We start from the raw sequence: 24,352 nt of genomic DNA on the forward strand, positions 1-24,352 counted from the left end.
GAAGGTTCTCCAACACAAGTCCACTCCTTCAAGATTGGGAGAGGTAGCGACTTCCTCTAATTGGCAGAGAGTCAAACAAAATGACGAGGTAGAGAAATATGTTCCAAATGAAAGAAAAACAGGGAAAAAAAGCCTAATGAAACTAAGTATTATGAAAATAATTTGCCTGCATAAGAATTCAAAGTAATGGTCATAAGTAGGCTCACCAAACTTGGGAGAAGAATGGAGAATACAGTGAGAATTTTAACAGAGTTGGAAAACATAAGAAAGATCTTATCAGAGCTGAAGAATACAATAATTGAACTGAAAATTACACTAGAGGGAATCAATAACAGATTAGGTAATACAGAAGAACAGATTAGTGACCCGGAAAACAGAATAGTGGAAATCACCCAATCAGAGCAGCAAAAGAGGGGCAGGGGTAAAGGATAGTTTAAAGGACCCCTGGACAACATCAAGCATCCTAACACTTGCATTATATAGCTCCTAGAAGGAGAAGAAAGAGAAAGGAGGAGAAAACTTATTTGAAGAAATATGGCTGAAAACTTTCCTAACCTGGGGAAGGAAACAGCCATCCAGGTCCAGGAAGCAGAGGTTCCCAAACAAGATGAACACAAACAGATCCAAACCAAGACATGTTGTAATTAGAATGCCAAAAGTTAAAAATAAAGAGAATCTTGAAGGCATCAAAAGGAAAATACATAGTCACATACAAGGGAAACCCTTAAGTATATCAGCAGATTTCTCAGCAGAAACTTTGCAGGCTATATGGGAGTGGCAGGATATATTTAAAGCACTGAAAGGAAAGAACTTAAAATCTAGAACACTCTACCTAGTAAAGTTACTCACAATTAAAGAAATGATAATTGCATAGAGAAGCAAAAACTAGAGTTCATCACCACTAAACCAGCTTTAAAAGATATGTTAAAGAGTTTTCTTTAAGCTAAAAGAAAAGGCCATAACCATAAGTGAGAAAACATATGGAAGAAAAAAAACCTCACTGGTAAAGGCAAATATATAGTAAAAGCAGTGTGAATCAGCCACTTGAAATGCTAGTATGAAGGTTAAAAGACAAAAGTAGCAAAATCGACTATATACATAAAACAAAAAGTTCTAAAATATGACATCAAAGACATAAGCCATGGAAGGCAGTAAAAATGTAGCACTTTTAGAATGCATTTGCACTTAAACACCTATCAACTTAAAATAGACTGATATATATATATATATATATATATATATATATATATACACATACACATATATAGAGATAGATAGATAGATAGATGTATATATAGATACATATATATCATTATATGTGAACCTCATGGTAACCACAAACAAAAACCTAGGAAAGATACACAAGAAGTAAAGAGAAATGAACCCAAACATAACATTAAAGAAAAACAGCAAACCACAAGGAAAGAGAACAAGAGAAGAAGAAAGAGACAACTAGAAAAACAACCAAAAATAATTAACAAAATGGCAATAAATACATACTTGTCTATAATGATGTTAAATGTAAATGTACCAAATGCTCCAATCAAAAGGATAGGGTGGCTGAATGGATAAAAAAGCAAGACCCATCTATATACTGCCTGCAAGAGACTCACTTCAAATCAAAAGACTCACACAGACTAAAAGTTAAGGGATGGAAAAATAATTTTGGTGCAAATAAAAATGAAAAGAAAGCAATCTACAGATTCAATGAAATTCCTATCAGAATAACAATGGCATGTTTTACAGAGCTAGAACAAATAATCCTAAAATTTATGTGGAAATACAAAAGACCCTGAATAGCCAAAGCAATCTTGAGAAAGATCAAAGTTGGAGGCATCATGCTCCCTGATTTCAAACTCTAGTATAACACAAGAGTAATCAAAACAGCATACTATAGACACAAAAATGACACATCTATCAATGAAACAAAATAGAGTCCAGAAATGAACCTATACATATATGGTCAATTAATCTATGACAAAGGAGTCAAGAATATACAATAGGTAAATGACAGTTTCTGTAATAAATAGTGTTGGGAAAGCTGGACAGATACATTAAAAAAATGAAACTTGACCACTTTATTACATCATATACAAAAATAAACTCAAAATATATTAAAGACTTAAATGTGAAACCTGAAACCATAAAACTCCTAGAAGAAAACATAGTCAGTAAACTCTTTGACATTGATCTCAGTAATATTTTTTGGATATATCTCCTTGGGCAAGGGCAACAAAAACAAAAATAAATAAATGGGACTACATGAAACTAAAACGTTTTTTCACAGTGAAGGAAACCCTCAACAAAACAAAGGACAACCCACTGAATGAGAGAAGATATTTTCAAATGACATATCCAATAAAGGTATAATATCCAAAATAGATAAAGAATTCATAAAACTGAACATCAAAAAAAATCTGATTAAAAAAGGCAGAGGACCTGAGTAGATATTTCTTCAAAGAAGAAATACATATAGCCACAGTCCTCTGAAAATATGCTCAACATCACTAATCATAAGGAAAATACAAATCAAAACCACAATGAGATATCATTTCACACCTGTCAGAATGGTGTGAAAAAGTCAACAAATACCAAGTTTTGGTGAGGATGTGGAGGAAAGTGAATCCTTCTGCATGCTTGGTGGGATTGTAAATTGGTGCAGCCACTATGGAAAACAGGGTGGAGATTCCTCAAAATTCTAAAACTAGAACTACCATACACGCTACAGTTCCACTTTTGAGTATTTCTCTGAAGAAAACAAAAACACAAATTCAAAAAGATATATGTACTTCTATGTTCATTCCAGCATTATTTACAATAGCCAATATATGGAAGCAACCTAGGTGTTCACTGATAGATGAATGGATAAAGAAGATGTAATGTATACATATAAAATTCAGCCATAAAATGGAATATTGCTCATCAATAAATAATAATGAAATCTTGTATTTGTGACAACATGGATGGACCTAGAAAGCATTATGCTAAGTGAAATAAATCAGAGAAATACAAATACCATACAATTTAACTTACATGCGGAATCTAAAAAAACAAAACAAAAACAGACTCATAGATGCAGAGAACAAATTGCTCGTTGCCAGAGGGGAGGGGTGTGGGTGGATGGGTGAAAAATGTAAAGGGGAATAAGAGGTACAAACTTCCCATTATAAAATAAACAAGTCACAAGATATAATTTGCAGTACAGGGAATATAGTCCATAATATAATAACTTTGTATGGTGACAGATAGTCACTACACTTATCATGGTGATTACATCATAAGGCATATAAATGTCAAATTACTATGTTGTGTATCTGAAACTAATATAATATTGTATGTCAACTATACTTCATAAAAATAAATTTCCAGAAAAGAAAGTATCAACTTAATCTGGCTAGCTTCTTGGTAGGCATAAAGTCATTGAGGTCTGACACCATGATTTTGGTTATTTTTGTATCCCCAGAGCATAGCACTGCGCCTCACACCTCATTAGGCTTACAATATGAAAAGCATGTTAAATTTGTGAGTTTCCGAAATGTTTTTGAGGTAGTGTAACAACTTGAAGAAATATTTTCTACTAATTCTTTTTCCGAACATAATGTAGGTTGGCTAGCGATTTGTTCACCTATTTTTTTATATATAAATACACGTAAACATTATTTTGAGTGATCTTTATTTGTTGCATTCTCAAAGCAAGAAATTCGAACGTATCAGAGAAGAAATTCTTTCTCAACCTTAAAAGATCTAATCTTTATGTTTTCTGATATGGTAGGATTAAATTTATGTAGGCCACTTTCCTCTGCCTTAGCAACTATGTATTTCTTTTACACATTACATAGGCTGCATTCTGTTAATACTTTGAAGTACTAATATTCATATATTAGTTATTACTTGTGATTGTCTTATGAAAATTAATGCCAAAGAGGTTATAATGGAATATCACTCTGGGTGTTTTGTCTACAATTAAGACAGAGAGAATTCCTGAAACTTTTTTTTATGTGGTAGAGAATGGGAAGTAAGTCATGAACAGATCGTAAGCTAAATGGAAAAAGACTACAGATAAAGTAGAAAAACTCATCAAAGTTATAGCTGAAGTCAAGGCAACTTCTGGAAAGCATTTACATGGGTTTTACTTTTCTTATACCTTCCTTGCTATAATACCTGTCAAGACCCCGAAACTACTTACCCAATCTTAGCTTCCAGTGTTACATACCTTCAACATGCAACACAGGCCTGACCTGGTATGGATCCAATACTTGCCAAGTCTGGTGGTCTTGTTGCCTTAGGCTTGGTCCCTGGAATTCCTGGGGCAGATACTTGGTCATTTCAACGATAGGAGGATCTGCCTCCTCCTGTACCCATTTCCATGGTGTAGGCCATTCTATAAGATGTTATTTTCTGACTTCAATGTCAGTTTCTTTCCTTGGCACTATCATCTATTTGACTCAGACACTGGCTACTTCACTAGCTTCTGCTTGCACCATCTCTTAGGAAGACTGCATTTTTTCCCCATTGTCCTAATGCCATTATCTGGAGTTAATCTTCATTTTGACACTTGTTTTCGCAAAGAGAATATTTCCAGCACAATTAAAATTTGTATATATGCATTTGTTGTTGTACGTTTTGAAAATAATCATGATTTTAAAGTATTAATCTTGAATAATTTGCTGAGAACAAATTAATCTCAGGTCATTAAGATAGAAAATTATATATACATATATGTGTGTATATATATATATATATATATATATATATATATATATATACAATGAAGACATGGTAACGATGCCTAATATTTATTGAATGTTTACCATGTACTAGTTTCTGTTCTGTGTAGTCATATTCGTTATTTATTTAATCCTCACAACACCCCTAAGAGACCAGTAAAGTTATTATGGTCTCCACATCATAAATTTAAAAAAATAAATAGATAAAATTTGAAACCAGGTAAGTCAAGCAACTTCTCCAGGGCCACTCAGTCAGAGGTAGACTAGGCCACCGGCTCTAATGCCTTTCCTCTTACCTATGATGCTATGCTGCCTCACTCAGTCACTTCTCAGGGCCTTAATGTAGCTCTAATGCTACCAGTCAATCACAACCCTATTATTTATAACAGTATTCAATACTTTTTCAGCTTATTTACATCTTTTTCCCTTTAATACATTATCGTTTGAATGCCAGTATACCCACAACCACCCATAGCATTACTGCCAGAATCACTATTGAACAGCGGAACTGTGATCAGCACTCCCTGATCTCAAAATTCCATGTCTTCTTATTTCGCACAGAATAAAGCCCAGAATCCTTGTCATGACTTGAAATTATCCTCCCAAGGCTCACACAGCCTGCCATGGTATATAGTGACCACTTTTAGAGGCTTTCTACTCATGCTGCTTAACTTTGTGCCTAAAATTCCCGTTCCCTATGTTGTTGTTTAGAAATAGACTCATCTTCTGGCCTCCAAGCAGGCTACCAGACAATCTGTAGTTTCTTCCAGCAATTCTCTAGGACCCATGGCTTTCATTTCTTTCATCTAGTCTTACCTGTAGTTTTTTTTTTTTTTCCTGTTACTTCGATTGCCTGAATTAATGATCATATCCTGTTGGGATATATGTATTTTTATAAGTTACATCAAAATCTTTCTGAAAGGCAATGGGATATAAATACATGTACACTAAAAATAAAATAAAATCCCTCCTTCAATGCCAAGCTTAGCAGCAATTTCCTCATGAAGCCTTTTTAACTCCCCATCTGTCTGAAATATTTGCCTGATCCTTTGTACTCCTGTGACTGTCTGTTGATATCTTCTTAATGGCATCCCAATGCATGGTCCTGTATTTTGGCTATACATGTATGCGTCCGGCTCTTCTGACACAATTGTAAGCATTTTAAAATCCATCCTTAATTCCACTTCATACATCGCATAGTGTCTTTTACATAATATGGTTTCTGGTGAGAAATCCATAGTCAGTTGAATCATTGCCCCACGGTGTGTAATGCATCGTTTTTCTCAGGCTGCTTTCAAGATTTTTTTTATTTGTCTTTAATTTCCAGTCATTTGATTTTGATGAGTCTGGGCATGGATTTCTCTGAGCTTGTTCTGTTTTAGTTTCTCTGAGCTTCGTGAATCTGTTGGTTTGTCTTTTGCCAAACTGTGAAATTTCCAGCCATTATGTCTTCAAATATTTATTTAAGATCCACACTCTTTCTCCTTTCCTTCTGTAATTCCAGTGATTCTTTGTGTTATCTCATCGATCTCTGAGTCTGTTATTGTTTGTACGTTTTTTGTTCTTTTTTCCTTTTTCTTCTTTCTATTGGTCATATTGGATAATATCTTCATCTGTATTTAAGTTCACTGACTTTTTCCTCTTATCTCCATTCTGTTCTTGAATCCATCCAATTATTTTTTTTTCAGTCATTGTATTTTTCAGTTTTTAAAGTTCCAATTGGTTCCATTATTTAAAAACAGCCTCTATTTCTCAGCCAATAGTCTCTAGCTATCCTTTCATTTCAAGAAGTTCTGCCATTACTTCTTGGAACATGGTTATGGTAGCTTCTGTATAGTTCTTATCTGATAATTTCAGCACTTGTATTATTTCAGGTGTTTCATCACTGGCTATCTTTCTCCTTAGGAGCTTTTTGAGATTTTCTTGGATCACCATTTGTTGAGAAATTTTAGTTTGTATCCTGAATATTTTAGATATCGTGTTAACCCTGGGTGTTATTCAATTCTTGTGGAGAATGTCGATTTGTTGTTGTTGTTGTTGTTGTTGTTGTTATTTTAGCAGGTAACTGACCCAGTTAGGCTCAGATCACAAATTCTAATCTACTTCCTGAGAGTTGCGGTTCCCATGTCAGTTCAATTTTTAAAATCTTTGCAATTTTCTTCTGATTTATCCTAAATTTAAGATCCATAGGACTGTCTGGAACCTGGGTGGTGGGCTACCCCCTAACTCAGTTCTCTAAATTGTCAGTCTGCTTCTCAAGGTCAAAGCTTCTCAAGGTCAAATCTATGCATAAACAGCTCAGGTATATAATGAAGAGATCATATACAACTTCAGAGAATAGCTTTCTTGTGCCCCCATCTACTCCAGGAGCTCTCTGAAGTTTTTTACCTCCCAGGGCCCTCATGTTGTTCTGCTGCTAGAAGTCAAAGGCCTTAGTTTCCCTGCTCTGCCATATACTTCCTGATATAACATCTGACTCCAGGACCATCTAATAAGGGGATAGAGAGAAACAAAAATCAGGTATTCACCCATGCTTTTAAGACCATGGTTTCACTAGTCAGAGAGGGGATTTTCTCACTGTGGTTGTAGACACCAAGCGCTGCTATGGAATTGCCAGGGTACAGGATGGGAGAGATTGGGGGCTTAAATAGGACAAGATATTTTCCCCACTCTCTCAGACCTGTGGGGCCCTAATTTCATACCCCTGGAAACAGAAAGACAGGGCTTTTTTTAGTGCTGTCTATCTTTACTTGGTGTACAATTTGAGGTTTTTGACTGTCTTTAAGTCCAGGCTCGGAAATGCAGGAGAGGAAGAAAACCAAGAAACTCATCACTGGTTCAATGGCACTTCATACTCTGGTTTTGTTCTCCAGTCGCCTGCTATCATTTGCTTTCCAGCATCCTCAGATAGCTGTTCCGTGTGTTCTGTGCAGGATTTGGAGTTGCCCTCAGTGGGGAAGTAAAATATATTTACTTCTTTTTAACTAGAACTGAAAATGCCACCACTTTCCTTAGATTTTTATCGTGTATGGCTGCCTGGATAGCTGCCTGAATTGTCTCCATCGGTTTGGCACATTATTTGCCAGAACTGTTTATCTTCCAACTTTGAGATCCCATGATATAGTCCCCATTTTCATATACCTTACAAAAATACTAAATAAGTCTAAGAACTGCCCTACCCCTTGAATCCTTAATCTTCTCCGTTTTGAGAAAACTTCATTAATTTTTTTTCCATTCTTTTGTCCAGCATGTAATCATTTGAGTCAGTATTTACCTTTTCAGTTTGAGTGAAAATAATTGACCAAAAAGACACAGCTCTTCTACTTGCCTATAAGGATAAAGTTAAGTTTTAATTATTTCTCTAGAACAGTAATGGCATGGATTACCGCATGCGTCTATGTTTTTTAGATTACTTTGTCTGTAGGTAAACATATTTTAAGGCTTTGCAAATAAGTTTTGTGATCATATGGGAGGCTTTTAGACTGTGGAAGTGAAGTGAATGTCCAAGGTCACGAAGCAAAGAGTTATACGACTGGGACTGTTCCTAACTTGTTTTTCTACATCCAAACATGCACTCACTTCATTAAGTTTGTTTGCCTAAGGATGAAAAAGTTTAGAAAAAGAAATACAAAGACTCTATAAAGTTTTCTGCAATGCATAGTATTGAGTAAAAAAGCACGAGTGTAAAGGGGGCACTCAGGCCAGTGAGACTCCTTGGCACTCTAACCAACAGCTGTAACCACAGCACACCCAGCATAGGATAAGACACAACTGAGAAGAAAAATAAGCCGGGATTGTTTCAATGGACCTTTCAAACCGCTTATAAAGTTGAATACCATGAAAATCCTTTCTACTTGGGAATACCATTTAAATGAGCATTATACATAACATTAGAAGATATAATGGTATTAGATGGATTGCTTTTCTGTTGTTGTTTTCAGTTTATGTGCTTATATGTCTCTTGATTGCTAAAGATACAATAAATAGTTTTAAAGGCAAATAAGTGGGTGGAACTGCTTCCTGAGAAGAAACTACTAAAGCCTACTACAGCACATGGAAAGATTTATGGGGAGAATGGGGTGAATTTGAGAAGTAGGAAAATAACTAGAATTTGCTTATCTTTATGGTAAGTGTGTCTCCTTAGACCTACTACCTAAATGAACAGATCACAGACGTAAGAACTGATAATATATTAGAAATTATCCAGCCTTACCACTGTTTTATTATAGAATCTTAACCATTTTATTAAAACTTCTGTATATCAGCTTTTTTATTTAAAATCCATTCTAGGTTTTAATATTTTAAATGTTATTTTGAGCAAGCTGACATCTACAACTTGAAATAGTCAACTTTTCTAGCACTATTGAGAAATCCAATATAGTCTGAGGTTAAAAATATGTTTCACTCCTTGAAAGCAATGTTTTATGGTATTTTCATAAGGAGAGAGAGAAAAATACTCCTTAGGAAAAGTACTGTGCAAAATAAGTATATCCCAATAGGTAGAAAATAGAAATAAAGACCAGAGACCAGGGTTTCATATTCATGTCAGTGACCTCTGGACTTCAGAGAATTACTTAATCTTTGTGAAACTGTTTCTTTAGTCCTAAAACTAGCTATCTAAAAATCAAAGGAGTTTTAAAGGGTTGGTGAAAATTACTATACATCACATTATAATAACACTAAGAAAATATCAGTTGTTTTATGGTGTCTATTAAGTATTGTTCTATTTATTAATGCACCTGAATTGTCTCTTTTTTCCATTGTTTAGATTAACTTCCCTGTTATCCTTAATTGTACAATAAAAAAAGGTTAAACCCATGTTGTTGTTTTTTTTGTTTTGTTTTGTTTTTATTGGGGAAAGGGAACAGGACTTTATTGGGGAACAGTGTGTACTTCCAGGACTTTTTTCCAAGTCAAGTTGTTGTCCTTTCAATCTTAGTTGTGGAGGGTTACCATTCAGCTTCAAGTTGTTGTCCTTTCAGTCTTAGTTGTGGAAGGTGCAGCTCAGCTCCAGGTCCAGTCGCCGTTGCCAGTTGCAGGGGGCGGAGCCCACCATCCCTGTGGGACTCGAGGAATCGAACTGGCAACCTTGTGGTTGAGAGCCCACTGGCCCATGTAGGAATCGAACCAGCAGCCTTCGGAGTTAGGAGCATGGAGCTCTAAGCGTCTGAGACACCGGGCCAGCCCAAACCCATGTTTTTTTTATGGTGGGACAAAAATTGACATCTTTTTTGAGATTTAGCCAAAATGCTACAGAAAATGTAGCAATGACTTTTATTGTTTTCCCGTGATCATTTACAGAGAAGCTTATATTGGAAAAGGACATCATTATACCATAGTATTTAACATCTTTATTAATTATCTAAATAGAAAATTATATTAAAACTCATCCAGAATAGAATAGTGCTGTGAAAGTTATCTAAGGTTTACCGAACTATTGAATCTCTCAAGACACTTTCATTAAATCTATTAACTTTAAATAGCATGAAATAATATTAAATGCACCAAATTGATATCCTGGAAATTAGTCTTGTTTTGAAAGTTTGATGAGAATATTATTTTCTCATTAAAAGTTACACAGCTGTTGTAACTTGACACTTGCTGACTTTGTAGACACACCATTATCAGGGAATCTTAAGCTGCTCTAATGGCTTACTTTAGAAGACGGGGATAAAAAACGAGGAGGGAACATTTGTATTTTTTGTGATGAAAGAAAAAGAATAACCTACATTTTCAATTGGAAAATGTTTAAGAGGTAGGTAGAGATAATATTTTTCTGATGTGCATAGAAATTGTATTGTCTAATATTTAAATACAGAATAAAGATAAGTCCTAAAAAAGGAAATACCACTATTTGTTATTTAATGATTCTAAATCTTTATATTTTGAGGAATAGAAATTAATGAACAGTCTTCTGCCATCTTGACATACATTTGAATAAGCCAACTGCTATTCTGATGGGTATATTTTGTCAGGTGTGAATGGTAGTGAGACTCCAAAAACGGCTTAAATAAAACATAAACTAAAAGCATCCTTTTACCTAAGACTTCATTGGTAAATGCTTTTGAATAAATTTGCATGTCTAAATCCTTTATTTTCTTTCAAAGACTGGCACTTTAGTGTTTAGTTGGGTGTTATTTTCTGTGTTCCCCTGTTACTTATGCATTAATTAGTTTTGTTTACCTGTGCATAATTTTTCCTAATTTCACAACAGTTGTTGTTTTTGTAATTGACAATGCAATTTACTGCATGTGTGCTTTCTGGCCTCCAAACAAGCATGTTAAGTTGTAAAGCACCAATCTCTTCATTTCAGATTGTTAAAAAGTGGATTGGTTGTGACTAATTTCCAATTAATTTGCTGTGGTTACGGGGAACCAAACAATTGCACCTACTAATTAAAATTTAAAATATTCCAAAGTGTCATCTTTAGGTGTCTGTGGAATATATAATTTCCATTTTGGTTCATTGCTGGATCTGTAATACCCATGAGCTTGACAGCTCTATTAATTTAAAGGCTCAGTAATACCTATTAGTACAAAACATGAAAAAAAATACCATTAATCATTTATTTTAATTTTGCAGGTCTGTCATTTTCTCAGTGTGTTTTAAAATTATGATGACACCATAATGTGCACAAATCGACCTAGATGAAGGGGAAATGGATCACACTACTTAGGAGAGATACTGAACTACATTATTAGAGCTTAATTAATGCCAAACTGATTAGATTTGATTGCATTTTGCACAAAAATATTTTAAAAAATTTTTCTTACCATATTATATTTAAAAATCTATTTCAAACATATCATGTTTATAATTAGGCCTCCTTTTTATAGTTCTTCTCTTTAATACATGCTATTTTAATATTGTGGAATCAACCTAAATTGTTCCTTTATTCTTCGTTTTTAAACCTGAATGAATCTAGTGAGTTTCAATTTAGAAAAGTTCATTTCATTTATGCTGAAATAGAATAGGGTCTCTCATTTTCATATTCTTTGATAGGAATTTTTAACCCAAATTGGACACAATGTCCAAAAATACAAAAGGTCAAAAATTGAAATAAGAAATATACCAAGTATGTAATACTTTATGCATTTATATTGATCTTATACAGGACTGTAAAACATTCTAAAAGTGGTAAAATTGTATGCACTTAACAGAATTTTGTCATTAGCTTTCCAGAAGACAATTTCTTTTTGTTATATTTACATCTAGTTCATAAATGAATATGTTCTTCTAGGATAAGGAGTCTCCTAGTTGAAGAGCGTCATCAGGCTAATAATTGTAGATTTGATTTCTTTCCTTTCAGAGCAGTTATAGGTCTTTCTTCTGAGGATACAAACTGTAGAATCAAAAATCTTAAGCCTGACTTTCCTCCCACGTTTGCCTGTGGTCATAACATATCTAGCTCTTCATTTCCTCTGATTTTGTGTATTCAAATTAGAAAATATGGCTATCACATTCTAAGATTTTCCTCAAAGAGCAACAAGCTGTATTGTTGCTATATGCACTAACAGAGAACAGGATCCAGTGTTTCATAGTGATGTATTCCTGGGGTGAGTTACAAATTTCAAATAAAAACTTGAATTAAAAAATTCTTAATAAAAACACACTGAATAGAATTTAATACATTATTGTTTTTTATTTTCTTAAATAGTCAGAACATGGTTGCACATGTTTTATTTGAGGAGACAAAGAAAATTTTACAAGTTGACATATTACATTGTTTTATTCATATGATGATTCTGTGGGGTGAACAAATTAACATTATTAAACATGATTTTCAAATCAATAAATAAAAATTAATAAGAGAAGACAACTGTTTCATCCAAGCTGTCAAGAATGTCAATGATTCATTTCTTCATTTCTTCAACAAATGTTTATTGAATTCCTTCTTGATAAAGGTACTGATAGTTTGTCCTAGAGTGTTATAATGGAGGTAAAACAAAAACAAAACAAGACATGAACATGGGATATCTTCCTATTTCTTTGTGTCCTCAATTTGTTTTAATAATGTCTTATAGTTTTCAGTGTATAGGTCTTTCACATTCTTTGTTAAGTTTATCTCTAGGTATTTTATTCTTTTTGTTGCAATCACAAAAGGAATTGTTTCATTTCTTTTTCTGAAATTTCACTTTTTAGTATATAGGAACGCAATGGATTTTTGTAAATTGATTTTGTATCCTACAACATTACTTTATTTGTTTATTGTTTCTAATAGTTTTTTTTGGTGTAGTCTGTGGGGTTTTCTATATAAAGAATCATACACTGCTGGTGGGAATTAAATTGATACAGCTGCTTTGGAAAATAGTATGGCGGTTCCTCAAAAAGTTAAGAATAGAATGACCATAAAACTCAGTAATCTTTCTTCTGGGTATCTACCTTAAAAAAATCTGAAAATATTTATCCATAAAGATACATGTACCCTTATGTTCATTGCAGCATTATTCACAGTGGCCAAGATATGGAAACAACCAAAGTGTCCTTCGATAGATGATTGGATAAAGATGTGGTACATATATATATAAAATGGAATATTACTCAGCCCTAAGAAAAGGTGAAATACTCCCATTTGCAACAACATGAATAGATCTTGAGATTATCATGCCAAGTGAAATAAGTCATACAGAAAAAGTCAAGAATCATATGACTTCACTGATATGTGGGATATAAAACTGAAAGCAACAAATGAACAAGACAAACAAGAAAGCAAAAACACATAGACACAGACAATAGTTCAGTGGTTACCAGAGGGAAAGGCAGGGGCGGGCAGTAGAAAAGGATAAAAGGGGTCAAATATATGGTGACAGAAGGAGATTTCACTTTGGGTGGTGAACACATGATGAGCTATATAGATGCTGTATTATGGAATTGTACACTCAAAACTTATATAATTTTATTAACCAATGTCACCCCAATAAATTGAATTAAAAAGGGGCTTGATTTCTGAACGCAGTGCAGGTATATATTGGTCAGAGTCATAAAAATATAAAATTCCAGTAATGATATAAAGACTCTGAACAACAGATTCATTGTATTGCGATACTATGGTACTGTGGTACTATGACAGGGTATAATAGAAGAATCTGACCTTCTCAAAGGAGGTCTGAGATTTTCAAAACAATTCAAATAGACCTGAGAACTAAAGGGTGAGGAGCATATAACTAGGCATAACCTATATAGGAGCATATAACTAGGTAGGGAAGAGTGTCCTATGCAGAGGGAACAGCATGGGGCGGGAAGGAGCATGGTGGGTACAAGGATCTGAAAGATGACATGATAGATGTGGAACAGAAGGAAGACAGATGTGGGTTAAGGGAGGAGATTTAGTGTGAATCACAGATGCAGGGCCTTGAAGCCCACAGGAAGGATTTTTAGTTTTAGTTTAAGAAGCATGAGGAGCTAAACAGATTTGAAACAGGAGAGTGCTGTGATCAGGTAATAAGATCATCCTGGGTGAGGAATGGTTTGGAAGGGAAGGCAACCAGTTACGAGACTGCTGCATGTGTTCTGCCTTTAGACTGATAGTAGTAGAAGTACAAAAAATTATCAAGAGATACAGAAAATATTTGAGGCATAAAATTAATAAATTGGTTATGAGATCTAAGGAGAAGGTGCCAAGGATGACCCAGATTTCTGACTTGAATAACTGAATAAATGGTAGAACAATTCCTTAAAACTGGAAAATTTGGAAAATATGTGGTTATTTTCTCTTTACAATTTAATTCAACTAAATTATGCTCCCCAGTCAATGTCCTAGGCACATTCTTAAGAATGTCAATTATCATTATACCATGTGATAGCAATTTTTTTACGGGTAGCATTTCAAAATGTTTACTAGATTACCATGAAATAGTTTAACATTGATAGAAGTTCTTTAAGATCAGTGCTATGATGCTCCAAATAGCCAAGCGTACAACTGAGTCTAGGAAATTGGGTCATTAAAGAAGTATCTTTTCATTATATGTCAGTGTATGCTTATTGGTCTCCCTTGGTTTAAAAAATCCATTCTTTCTGTGGGTTAGTAAATGTCCCACATGGATTTTTTTTCTAGTCTTTCCTTTGGGTCGAAGTGGAACCTGGCACATGGTTAGAATGCTACCAGGTACTCCCGGCCATCTCAGAGAAGGCAGATGGCCATAATATGCCACCTCTCAATGTCACTGAAGGAATCTTGAAAGCCTTGTTGTCTCAAATAGGAGGTCGGTTAGCAAAATGTGTTCTCTACTGGACTAAACATAATTATACTAAAAATAGTAGGTAAGATTAATAAGCACATATGTGACATGCATAGTCTCATTTGTTACTTTCAATGGTCCTATAAAATAGGTGTATTATTATCCTCCTTTAGTAAATAGAGACTGAGGCTCAAAATGTGAAATACTCTGACCAGTGGCCGAGCTGGCCCTCAAGCCATTGCCTCATGTCCCAAGTCTATGATCTTAACCCCTGTGCTATATGAAGAGGTCACATAAAGAAAAATATATGAAGTACTATTTATTAAGAAAAGTAGAATCACAAGTAGAGAATAATGTAAATATTTTCTGGTTATAGTCAAAGATGAGATTTATTATTATTATTTTGTTTTGTTTTGTTTTGTTTTCATATAACCAAAGCTCTGTAGAGGCCCTAGGAAAAGAAAAGCAATTACTGGGTTAAAGTTGTGGGTTAAATATCTGTGTACAGACATGGAAGATATAACAAGGTGTTTTTTGTTTTTTTAAATGTTGACCTTCCCTGGCAAACAACCTACAACCATAAAATACTTTGGAAGGAAAAAACAAATTTATATCTTCAACAAGATTTCAAATCCAGGTACTAATATTTCCCCCGCAATGTTGCCAAACAGCCCATTACTTTTAGGAAAAAGTTTCTCTATTCTCATTATCATACATATTTAAAATTCCTATGAATTTCATCAGCAAGTAAACCTTTCAAACCCATTGTTAAAGATTTATTATAAATTCTTCTCAATGATTTCTCTGAATTTGATGTTAAATCAAACACTTTAACATTCAACTTGAAATTTACTATCATTCCAGAAAATAATGGTTGGAATCATAGAGATGCTGGCACAGAGATTTCAGAAAATTGTTATGTTTCATTGCTTTGCTTTTTGGCAGTTACAGACCTGAAAAATTTAGCATGCTCTTTATTCCCACTGTCATATGGCTCAGCTACACGCATGAATTCAAAATGGTTTCCATTATTGGAAGGAGGCAGTCTTATTCTAGAATCAAGCTAGGTAACTTTTAATGTTCCAGATAATTGCTAAATTAAGCGCTCCCCACAGATATTTTATGGCATTTATTTTGCTCTGAAAACCCCATTCATTTTTAAGGTAGCTGAATAAATCCAGTGATAATAAACTTTTAAAGAGATGATGCAGGGAAAGAAAATAACGGCTAGATACAGGGAGAATAAATATTTCAAGAGGAAAATGCTACCTGCCAAGGTACATTCTAAGAACTACAATATTATTAAGCCTACACTAGTGCATAGAAATAAAGATATACATTTAAGTCAAATTTTATCAGTTGATACATTATCAAATTTGGGAGAGCTAGTATTTGTTCTATTTCAGAATTTTCACACAACGAATTCTGAATGAATGGTGGCACTCCGTACAGCAAAAATATGCCATGTGAAATTATTTGTACTTTCATCCATTTTTCAGCTATTGACCCATTAAATCATTATTTTAAATAAAAATTTATTTCTTCCACCATATGTTTCATAATTATAGATGTAATTTTCAGTACTTGACTGTAATTACATCAGGAGTCAGCAAGTTATGCCCTTTGGGCCAAATCTGGACAGGTGCCTGTTTTTGTATGACCAAAGAATTAAAAGGATTTTTTTTCACATTTTTAAATGATTGAAAAAATCAAAATAAGAATAAAATTTCATAATGTTAAAATTAGATGAAATTCAAATTTTAGTTTCCATGCATAAAGTTTTACTAGAACACAGCCACACCCATTTATTTACATATAGTCTATGGATACTTTTGTGTCACAATGGCAAAGTTGAATAGTTACAGAGACCCCATAGCTCATAGAGCTTAAATATTTACCATTTAGCTCTTTATAAAAAAATGCTTGCCAACCTGTAAGTAATATGAACAGTGACTTAAGCATCCTGCAGTATATAATTCTCAAATATAATGATTTCTAGGTTTAGAATTAGTGTAAGCATTTTAGTAACTTGCATCACTTATATGCAAACCGTCGTGACAAAATGAGGCATACCTAGCCTAGACGCTTTCAATTTGATGGTTTCACTCGCATTACTAGAAGAGGAATAGGCCACACTGAAGATTGATTAGAAATGTTTATATGATGACTTTTTTTTTCCTAGTTTTTCTCCTCCCTCTCTGGCTACTTGTACTTAGATTCCTTCATAGAATATCATTCTTCTGTTTCACCCTTTGATGTCAGTGTTCCCCAGTCACACAGTGTTTCCTAGTGTAACCTCTGCAAGTCAGATTTGGCACACTGTCCTTAAGTAATCTCTTCTCGATGAATATTATTATAAATTCCTCACACCCAAATCTGTCTTGAGACTTATTCTATCTTCTGATCACCAGACCTACATATCTGAATGATGCTGAACATCTTCCTCAGAATGTCACACCTAACACTGAGTTGACCAAGTTCCTGGTTCCTACTCCTGCCAAAGATGCATCTTTCTATAAGAATTATCACCACACGTATAACAAGCAAAGCTAAAAGCATAGAAGTCATACTAGAATCTTTCCCTTTTCTAATACTGCACACAGCAAATCAAATAGTACCATGTCTTGTACATTGCACCTCCGTGATATCTTTCTAATCTGCGATATCTCTCTAATCTGCCACTGCGATAACTAAAGCCCATTTTGCTTCTTTTCTGGATTATTATATTAACCTTCCATCTGATCTCCCTGCCTCTCCTAAGGCATCCAACTCCTAATCGATGCTTCCAGAGTAATATTGCTAAAACTCAAGTTTAATTATGTCCTGTTCATCCTCCATGATCTAAATGGCATTGCTTTGTGCTCCCACTGAGCCGAAGACTATCTCTGTGGCACAATGCATATCACATTCTACTACCGCGTATATTATCATCATTAGACTATTAGTACCTCAGTCATTTTTTTTTTTTTAAATTACATTCAACTTGGATTCCCCAGCATTTAGTTGAAGTAAACTGGTACCTTGTCGATTAACATTAAAGCTAATTACAGCTGAGTAAATTAGATTGTTTGTTTCCATTAATATTAGCTCTCAGCCATATGTTTTCGGAGTGAGCCTAAGGAGGTGCTGTCATTCATTCATTCATTCAGTCAGTCAACAGATTCTTATGATCTTAGGCCTTAGGAAGATAGGTGAAATGGCGAATAGATGAGGTTCTCAAATTTAAATGTACGTATTGATCATCTGAGGCTCTTGTTATAAAGTACAATCTGGTTCAGAAGGTCTAGGGAAGAACCAAGGAGTCTGCATTTCTATTAGTGATGCCGCGCTCCCAGTCTGTGGACCACACTTGGAAAACCAAAACACTAGAGTGCAAGATAATTATCTGCAGAGGGACTTTTGTAATTGTTAGTTTTTTTTTAAACATTTATACCATAATAATATATGCTTATTGGAAAAAAATAAAACAGAATGTATAGACTTACAAGAAAAATGACCAGTCTCTGTCCCATCATTTCTGTGTCACCAGGTCCACTTTTGCATTATTTGGCTCTTTCTGGTAATCATTTTACTCCTTATTTGTAGATGTACGCTTTGCTATTCTTTCTTTCTTTTTTTTTTTTTTTAACCATTTGTTTTAGGTTTGTTCTACTTCATGGTATAGAAACATGGTTTTTAACACTTTTACATTACTCCATATAACTCGCTTACTAATAGTTAATATGTACTAAATGATTTCTATGTACCAGGTAATATTCTAAGCATTTTGGGAACATTGATTCATTAGTCTTTACAAGAAACCAATGCAATAGACCTATATTAAAATCTCTATAAAATTGAGGAGCGAAATGAATCATAGTCACTTGCTCAAAGTCTCCAGATAGGAAGTGGTGGACACAGGCAGTCTGATTTTTAACTATTATGCCAATTCTACTTCTAAAATAAAAAAAGATATAACAATTTTATTTAAATCAATATGAAATGTATAATAATTGAGATTATGAAAATGAATCAACTGAAGAGCCGAGCACTGACACTAATCACATTTTCTCTCCTATAAAGCTTTTAGATCTTTTTATTTTTTTCTCTTTGAAAAGTTACAATACTCACTTTTCAAAGCTACACCATATCAATTTGTCTATTATCCTCACTCCCTTCCATTATAGAGCAGAGGCTCTTCCCTGCAATTTATTGCAAATCTATCTTTTTGGGTCTAGTTGTATCCTCTGTTTGTTTTGTTTTTAATAGACAATTTTTTAGAGCACTATTAGGTTCACAGTAAAATTGAAGGGGATGTACAGAGATTTCCCACACATTCCTTACCCCTACAAATGCAGAGCCTCCCCATTATCAATATCCCCTACCAGAGTGGTACATTTGATACAACCATAATCATCCAGAGTCCATGGTTCACTCTTGGTGTTGTATATTCTATCGCTTTGGTTTGGACAAATTTATAATGACCTATCTATCAGTATAATAGTATACAGAATATTTCCACTGCCCTAAAAATCCTCTGTGCTCTATCTATTCATTCTTTTTTTTCTCTATAACCTCTGGCAACCACTGATCTTACTGTCTACATAGTTTTACCTTTTCCAGAATGTAATATGTTAAAATCATACAGTATTTAGCCTTTAAGATTTTTCACTTACTAGTATGCATTAAAGTTTCTTCCATGTCTTTTCATGGCTTAATAGTTCATTTCTTTTTAGCACCAAATAATATTCCATTGCCTGGCTCTACCATAGCTGATTTATCTATTCACCTACGGAAGGACATTTTGGTTGCTTACAGGGTTGGGCAATTAAGAGTAAAGCTGCTATAAACATCCATGTGCAGGTTTTTGTGCAAACATAAGTTTTCAACTTTGGATAAATGCTGAGGAGTATCATCATATGATAAGAGTATGTTTGATTTTTGTAAGAAACTGCCAAACTGTTTTCCAAAGTGACTATACTATTTTGCGTTCCCACCAGCAATATAGGAGAGTCCCTGGTGCTCCACATCCTCACCAGACTTTGGTGTTGGCAGTGTGATCTTGTTTTTTGAATCTCTTCCTTAGCTCACTTATTTGTTTTGCTAGAGAACACCCTCAAATATTTTATTTTTTTATTTTTATTGGGGAACAGTGTGTTTCTCCAGGGCCCATCAGCTCCAAGTCATTGTCCTTCGATCTATTTGTGGAGGGCGCAGCTCAGCTCCAAGACCAGTTGCCGCTTTCAATCTTTAGTTGCAGGGGGCACAGCACACCATCCTATGCGGGAATTGAACCGGCAACCTTGTTGTTGAGAGCTTGCACTCTAGCCAACTGAGCCATCTAGCCGCCCCTCCAGCAGCCAGCGGCAGCTTGTTGTCTTCAGTCTAGTTGTGGAGGGTGCAGCTCACTGGCCCATGTGGGAATAGAACCAGCAACCCTGTTGTTCAGAGCTCACGCTCTAACCAACTGAGCCATCTGGCTGCCCTCAAATATCTTTTAAAGGGCATATGAAAGGTAAACTCTAGATCCTTTTATGACTGAAAATGTCTTCATTGTACCCTTGCATTGAATCAATACATTGACTAAGTATAGAATTCTAGGGTAAAATTAACTTTTCCTCTGGAGTTTGAAGGTGTTTCTCCTTTGTTGTTTAGCACTAATGTTTTCGAGAAGCCTGATGCCAAGATGATTTTTATTTTTCTGTAAGTGATCTGTTTTTCCTCTGAGAGGGCATTTTAGAATCTTCTTTTTATCTTGTGCTTTGAAATTTCACAATAATACGTGATTTGAACTGGATGGGATCGAAGTTTGATTGGCAGAAAATAGAGGGAAGGTTCTCCAGTGCAATAACTGGCACAAAAGTACAAAGGTGGGAATTAACAAGCAGTGCTTGGGAGATTTGAGTCAGCTCTCAAACCGAGTTCTTGCACTTACCAACTTGAGTCGTATAATGCAGGTTATAGAACCTCTCTAAGCTTTTGTCCTATATTGTAAATTAAGGATGTTGAAACCTACCTTCCAGGGTTGTTGAGAGGATAAAATTAGATAATATAAAAATAGAATTATGAAAAAAATTATCCTTTAGGAGGCAGGTATGAGAACTCCTTTAAGGGAGAATAGATCCACCTCTGTTTTAATCTTAATCAGAGTGCTTTGATAAGCCCTTAGGTGGGTAGAGGTGGCCTCTAGGGAATGGATGTTGAGCAAGGTGTTCAGATAAACTGACGAAGAGAGACACTGCCCTCTTTAATAAAGGGTGGTGGGAATATTCAATGCTGGGAAACAAGGAACTGGGGGAGAAAATACCAATGAGTTGCGCTAAACCTGCCTTGAGGATGAGTCAGGGAATACCCTCCTCTCTTTCCTCAATTTTAGTTTGGCTACAGAAGGTCATTGGAGACAATATCAATTTCTAATGGGAATAGACACTGTTTACTGTCTGCTGTGATACATAAACCCTGTCTTCTATCCCTTTTATGAAATTTTACTTTAATTCTACATTCTTTAATAATAATAATTGTATGGGAGTAGACTTTTGTTGAGGCCAACTCAAAGAGATGGATGAAACAGGTATTATCTGAATCACATGTGTAAAACACTTAGTATAATGGTCAGCACACAGTAGGAGCCAAATCTTGTTACAACGCAGGCACATGATTCATTATTCCAGGCCCTTAACCAGGTTTCCCCAACATGGACAATCTGAACCTAAAGTTACACTTCCTCTACAGCTTGCTGAAGCCTACACCTGGACTCTGTGAATACCACAGCATCAATTCAGCATTACTAGAAATATTCTCTTCCATGATGGAGTAGTTTTTGCTTCTGCTTAAAAATAAAAAAATAAAATAAAATAAATGTAATTTTACAATGAAATAACATATGCAAAGAGCCTGGACACCTAACAGACGTTTCATGAAGGCTTATTTCTTCCATGCTATTTCCCCTAAGAGGAAAACACAGCCAATTGTTTCTCATTTCCATAAACAACAGACCAAAACATATGTGGATTTATTTTTTGTTTTTACAGAAATAATGTTAGGTTAAAGAAAGAATTGTGTACTTTAACCATGGGACTGATTAAACAACCAAGAGGACAGGTTATAGATAATTTTAAAAATAGGACTGGCTGTTGTCCTGCTTAGAAACTGAAAATTAGAACTCAGTAACATGGATTAAGTGTCCCATTGTGTCAACAGCACAGAAGGAGATACTGTGCTATTTTTTCAAAGGCATACCAACATGTTATTTCTTTCAAAACAAAAAAAGGATTGCCAATATAAAGATAGCCATGACCAAAATTCAATTACCTAAAAAACACAAAGAGCAAACAAAATCTCATACATAGTAATTTGTGGTATTTTGTGTATGCTTTGTCATAAATTGATGCTAAGCTTATATAAGTGACTACAATGATATGTTTCTTCCAAAGTCTTAACACCAATAATTTGGTAATAATGATCATATTTTCCAACATGTTCGAATACTGTTGTACTCTCTGAAGGATTTAGTCCAGCAACTGTAAATGAGAAAGGTATACCTTTTTATTTCAGCTGTTAATGTTCTATTTGAATCTAAGGTTATCATATAAGTAATATGTTATAACTACTTCCCCAGATACTCATTTAAAAATGATATTTTTGTGTGAAGAGATTCATTTTCATGTTCGACATTAAAAAATAGTGCCTTTCGTTCAGCCTCCTATTTAAGCATCAATATCATTATCATATGTGCTTGTTAAATTTCTCTTTCCTAGTTGACTATAATTTCTTGAGGGCAGAGGTTGTGCATTGTCTTTCTTTCTTTTTTTTTTAAGTTCCTAGTGCAGTGTCTAAAGCATAGTAGGGGCTCAATCAATTTTGTGAAATGAACAAGTGAATGAATGCCTTATTAGATACTGTACAAAGCTAGCATTCAGAGGAGTTTAAATCAATAGCATGTGGTACAGTGTAATCTAACGCTGAATTATTAAGAGAGAAAAATCTGGTAAAGAAAGATCTTTTTCTGTGTGTGTGTGTGTGCGTGTGTGTGTGTGTGTGTGTGTGTGTGTACATTTTAGAATCTTAACAATCTGGGTATCAATTCCCAGTTCAAAAGATAATAAAAATAAAATAATAAAACAAAATAATATATCCAGAGAGTTAGGGGCCGGTTTAGCCTAGTGGCCTTTTACAGGTGCAATTTATTTTTACAGTAAAGAGAAGAACACTGAATCTTCCCAGAATAACCTGATTCCAACAGAGTTAAACAAAGTTGTTCGTTTCTCCAGGTTTTTGACATACTTCTGTCTTTCTAGACTGTGAAGTAAATCTCTATTTCCCAAAAGCCCCAGTACCAATTTTAATGATCCTGTCCACGTGACGTATTTTCTTTTTGTTTCACTTCTATTAGTGAATGACAAGTGAAGGATATTCATTTTAACTTGAAAATGTCACGTATGCACTTTAAGAGATATATTTTTTCAGCTTTTAATGAGATGGTGTTTCTTTTTGAAAGACATACTCATCTCTGATGCAGTGCTGTGCAGGTGACAACTGATATTTAATAAGCGATGGTTCTTGTATTAGTCACAGTTCTCTAAAGAAAATGTCTCAGATTGCTTTTGAAAAACTCTTAGCGTCACTAGCCCAAAGGCAAGATGTGACCTTTTTATTACATAATGAGAATCATTTATTATCTTACAATGTATCTTAAAGTCACAGACAAAATGCCACTTTGATAATTGCTTTCAATTAGCTTTGAGCATAGCATATATTCACAAAATGTCTTCTCTAATTTAGACTTGAATTAGAGAAAATTGCAGACATAATCTACTTTAAGCTTGTCTCATTTAAGGTGATTCGTGGTTTTATATCAAAGAAATCAAAACGAGTAGCTTTAGAACAGTCTCTCAAAGTGTTTCAAGCAGGCTTTTCAATATTTGATTCTATTCTATTACCAATTAATTAACAGATTAGAAATCTAGTTCATCATTCCTGACCTTTTATGCACGTTAACTTGTGACTTTCAATCCTAATGGTTGTTTTGAAATTAAGCCTTGCAGTTCGTGTTGAAAGAGAGAAACAACCTGATTAGCAAGATAAATAAGGCTTGCCTTAATACCAAGTGCATCTTCATGTTTGGCTACCACTGGGATTCAGAATACTATAACGGTGCATCCTTTCCTGAATTAAGTAAATGATGCATAACTGATGGTCAATATTTTACACCAGATAATCATGTAACCTAAACTAGGAGTTTGGGGGTATTGTTACAAGTGAGGTTAAAGTAAGATGATGATTAAAATGTGATTTCAGTTCATTTTTATGTTTCATTAGTACCCTGAGCATTTGGGATATCAAATGTATATCTTTATCTCTCTTAAAAATATTTTTGAAATAATGAACACTATGAAACTACGTTTTATACTTATGGTGTTTCTCATGGAATATTAATTAACCTCACAGAGATTCTCAGAAAGTGGTATT

At 34.4% G+C, this 24,352-nt stretch overlaps 1 protein-coding gene across 7 annotated transcripts in view; it reads left to right on the plus strand.

Annotated features, from left to right (window-relative positions):
* The window catches only part of DGKB (diacylglycerol kinase beta), a 698,162-nt gene that overhangs the window by 670,097 nt on the left and 3,713 nt on the right, over window positions 1–24,352 (plus strand). The gene's annotated exons all lie outside the window — the stretch shown is intronic.

Source organism: Rhinolophus ferrumequinum, chromosome 20, assembly GCF_004115265.2.
Source record: "Rhinolophus ferrumequinum isolate MPI-CBG mRhiFer1 chromosome 20, mRhiFer1_v1.p, whole genome shotgun sequence".
Taxonomy (NCBI): Eukaryota; Metazoa; Chordata; class Mammalia; order Chiroptera; family Rhinolophidae; genus Rhinolophus; species Rhinolophus ferrumequinum.